We start from the raw sequence: 4,829 nt of genomic DNA on the forward strand, positions 1-4,829 counted from the left end.
CTCTGTGCCCCTTCCCCTGACCGCAGTGAAGAGGAGGAGGAGGAGGTCAGAGGGGAAGAAGAGGTGACAGACGAAGCGGAAAGGAAGAGGGAAAGAGAAAGGGAATTGGAAAAGGAGAGGGAAGGATCAGTTTGGCTTTGCTGGTATTCGATTGGCTGGGAATGGCATCTGTCTGTCATTGGATCTCTTTGTTGGTAGTGAGAAGAGTTGAAAGATAGATAGATAGATAGATAGGGATAGATAGATAGATAAGTTTACCGTCAAATTCCACCCATAGACAGAAATATAATCCATGCTTTCATTATTGTTTTTCGTCTTTGTCTGTTTGTCTGTTGTTAAGCATTCTCTCATCCTTGTCTGTAATGCTAGAGGATATTTAGATAGATATTTTGGTAGGGGAGGATAGATATTTTTTGGCATGCTTCCATTTTTTTTATTACCTTTCTGTTTGTCTTATGTAGAATTATCATGCTTGTTTATAGTAATGGAGAAGTGTTTTTTTTTTTAGCCTGTTCTCACTCATCAATTTGCATACTACTAATTGTTGTTGTTGTTTTTTTGCTGTCTGTTTCCTCTTCGTGTAGCATTGTGTCTTCTCTGTCTGTAGCAATGGAGGAGTGTATTAGTCAGTATCTCAATTAATATGTTTCTTGTTCTCTGTGTGTGTTTATTGTGTTTTCGTGTGTCCGTGTTCCTCTGTGTGTCTGTCTGTCGTGTAGCATCGCGTCAGGGTTCGTGTCAGCCTAGTGGAGCGCGGACAGTCCCTTTTTTTTTTTTCTTTCTCTCGCTCTTGTATTCTCTTATCTGCTCCTCTTCTTCTTCTGTGACCTGCGCTGCGTCAGTCTTCGTGTCAGATAGCCCAAGCGTGAAGGCATCTGTCTGTCTGTCTGTCTCTCTGTCTGTCTGTCCGTCTCTCTGTCTGTCCATCCGTCTGTCTGTCTGTCTGTCCGTCTGTCCGCTTGTCTGTCTGTCTGCCTGTATGTTCGTTTGTCTCTCTCTCTCTCTCTCTCTCTCTCTCTCTCTCTCTCTCTCTCTCTCTCTCTCTCTCTCTCTCTCTTAATCCCTACCCCCCCTTCCCTTCACATGCCACTGTCAGTCTGCGTGTCAACCTACTCATGCGTGCAGTAATATCTGAATGTCTTTTTTTTTCTAGTTTCTTCCTTTATTTCCATCTGCATTTCTACAGAGGACATGATTGACGGGGGGGGGAGGAGGAGGAGGAGGAGGGGGGGAGGACATGTACCGTAAAGCCACTCACTCACTCACTCACTCACTCATTGCAAGCCTTCTTCGTGTGTGTGTGTGTGTGTGTGTGTGTGTGTGTGTGTTATCTATAGTTTTGTGTGTGAGGTTGCTTACTAATTTTACATATTTTCCCCTTTGTCTGTCAGTTCTGTTTTATTTTTGTTTCTATATGTTTACTGTGGGTGCTCTGATGTTTGGGTTCATACATTAATAATAACAATAATAATAGTTTAGGTAAGGGAGGGCGGGAAAGAGTTAGGGCCAGTAGGTGAAGGACAGAGGAAATGGATAAAAAGGGAAGGCAGGAGGTGAGGGAGGTTGAGGTCTATGGTAAGGGAGGCGAGGAGGGAGGCTCGTGTGTTGGGGGAGATGAGGAAAGGGCAAGGAAAGGAAGGGAATAAGACAGGTGAGTGATGTACGGAGGTAAGGAAGGTGATGAACGCATAGGAGGAATGAAGAGATATTAGTCAGGAGGAAGGGAAGAAGGGAACGGAGGGGAGGTAGGTAAGTGATGACGTAGGCTGTGGATGTGAGGAAAGGCAAGGTAGAGATTTGATGAGGGAGGAAGATGAGGTAAGAGTGAGACAGGGTAAGGGAAGAAGGCAAGTAAGGTGAGGGGGAGGTGGAGGGGAGGGAGGGAGATGATGACGAAGTGAGGGAGGCAAAAGAGGGAGGCTGTGGATGTGAGGAAAGGCAAGGTAGAGATGGGATGAGGGAGGAAGACAAATGAGGTAAGAGTGAGATAGGGTAGGGAAAGAAGGTAAGTGATGTTAAGGGGAGATGGAGGTGAGGGAGGGAGATGAGAACGAAGTGAGGGAGGCTGTGGACGTGATGAAAGGCAAGGTAGAGATTTGATGAGGGAGGCAGGTAAGTGAGGTAAAGGTGAGATAGGGTAAGGGAAGAAGGCAAGTAAGGTGAGGGGAAGATGGAGGTGAGGGAGATAAATTAGGTAAGGTTGGAGGGGGGGTGGAAAGAGGCAGGGGAATTTCAGGTGTCTCCTAGTTAAACTTTGTGATGGTGGTGGTGTGGTGGGGATGTGGGGGAGGGGATGGTGGGGATTCTCGTCATTCTGGGAGTCAGTCGTTGGGGACACGCACGGATGGGGACGGCGGGGGATGATGGGGATGGGCCTCACGTGCTGACACTCTCTGATGAGGGGACGCTGCTGGGGGAAGAGGAGGAGGAAGAGGAGGAGGAGGAGGAGGACGAGAAGGAGGAGGAGGAGAATGGGGGTTGGTTGGTTGTGAGTGGTAGTAGTAGTAGTAGTAGTAGTAGTAGTAGTAGTAGTAGTAGTAGAAGCACTAGCATTGGGAGGAGGAAGAGGGGGAGGAGGAGGAGGGGGAGAGGAAGAGGAAGGCTGTTAGTGGTGGTGATGGCGGTGGAGGTAACGACAGGTGGGCTGGACAGGTGTGGGAGTGTTACCTGCCCGGCCGTGGATTGCTACCTGCGGCCTGTTTAATGCTATCTCGTGTGGCTTTCTCTCTTTAACTCCTATTTTATTTATTTGATTTTATTGAGGTTTAGTTTTGTTTTTTGCTCTGCCGAATTTTATCGTATTTTTTTTATCTCCTTTTTGCTCTGTTTGTCTCTTTAACGTTTCATTGTGGTTTGCATTTATTTTTATTGTTATTTTTCTCCTTTTTGCTCTTTTTTTCACACTTTATTACCTTGCAGCTTTCTTTTATCTTTTGCACCTTGAATCCATCCAATATTTTCTCACCTTTTTTTTTTTTTTGTTCTCAAGTTTAATTATAAAGATCCACGTATGAGTGTCTTTCCTCCGCCTCCCTAACCACCATATCCACCACCTCCACCTCCATATCTTCTCCACCTTCCCCCTTCCCCTCCTTCCACTCCTCATCCTCATCATCATAATCATCTTCCTCCTCTTCCTCCTCCTCCTTTTTCTTGTCAAACAAATTTTTCAAACTCCCTGCCTACCTCTCTTCCTCCTCCTCTCCTCTCCTCCTCCTCCTTACCCTTCACCTTGGCCTTCCTCTCCTCCCTTCCCTTCCTTCTCCTCTACCCCCTTACCAAGCCCATCCCTCCTCCACTGCGGCTCATCCATCACCATCACTTGCTCCATCACCCCTCCACCCCTTCCACCGCCATCTCCTCCACCGCCCCTTCCACCACCGCCATACTTGACCCTCACGCAGACTACCAGCACCATGGCACACGCTCTCCTGACGTAGTACAAAGATAAGTGGCAGAGGAATGACTTTATGTGGCGGTAAGGAGTGGCACAGAGATAATATGTTCCACTCTAGCTGGGGCACACACAGGAACACAACGGGACACGGACATATTGAGACACAGTTGGTTAGACATAGATAGGACAACAGACTCGCATATGAATTGACTTAGTGTTTAGGTAAAGGCAGATAAATAAGATGTTTGTTTCATGCTAGGTAAGGACAAGACAGACCGAGACGCAGTTGGTTAGACATAGATAGGACAACAGACTCGCATATGAATCGACTTAGTGTTTAGGTAAAGGGAGATAAGTAAGATGTTTGTTTCATGCTAGCTAAGGACAAGACACAGACAAACAGAGACCTAGTTGGCTTGACAGAAACAGACAGGAAAACAAAATACCACATCGACTAACTTAATGTTTAGATAAGACGAGACAGAGAATACATGTTGGTGAAAAGGTACAGACACACACACACACACACACACACACATACAGACAGGGAACTAGACTCATCCAGGGGTACAGATTAATAGAGAGACTCACAGCTGACAAAAAGACATAGACATTCAGACTGAGATGCAACCCGTTAGACAAAAGATATAGCTGCGCGTCGCCTCGGTGCTCATCTCCTTCACACTAGCCCTTGACGAGCACATGAATACAAACCGACGAACGAACAGGCAGACGGACAGAATGATAAATAAGAGGGTGAATCAAATGCTGAGTAATGCATGAGTCAACACGAGAGCGAGTGGGCGGGAGGAAAGGCAAGCATAAAGATATAAGAGAGAGAGAGAGAGAGAGAGAGAGAGAGAGAGAGAGAGAGAGAGAGAGAGAGAGAGAGAGAGAGAGAGAGAGAGAGAGAGAGAGAGAGAGAGAGAGAGAGAGAGAGAGAGAGAGAGAGAGAGAGAGAGAGAGAGAACAAAGAAAAAAGTTTATTTGATTCGTCAGGTGTGAAGTGGGGAAAAACAAGACGATTTTATGTGTGTCTTGGTGAAGGTAATTGTTTGTTTAGTATGCGTTTGTTTGTTTATATGTCTGTCTGTCTGTCTGTCTGTCTGTCTGTCTGTCTGTCCGTCTTTCTGGGTGCCTACATTACTATTCCTTCTCCTTTTCCTGTCATTGTCCCCTTTCTCTCTATATATTTATCTCTATCTATCTATCTATCAATCTATATATCAATCTATCCTACAAACACACACACACACACACACACATACAAGCTACACACACGCACACATACACGCCCCCCCTCCCCCCCCCCCCCCCCACACACACACACACTCATCTTTTCTCTATTTCCGTTTTCCCATCCTCCTCCTCCTCCTCCTCACCTGACGTCTCCGGGCGCAGGTGAGTTACGGCAGCGGCAGGTAATGAGCGA

The sequence above is a fragment of the Eriocheir sinensis genome, chromosome 4 (assembly GCF_024679095.1).
Source record: "Eriocheir sinensis breed Jianghai 21 chromosome 4, ASM2467909v1, whole genome shotgun sequence".
In the NCBI taxonomy this organism is placed as follows: domain Eukaryota; kingdom Metazoa; phylum Arthropoda; class Malacostraca; order Decapoda; family Varunidae; genus Eriocheir; species Eriocheir sinensis.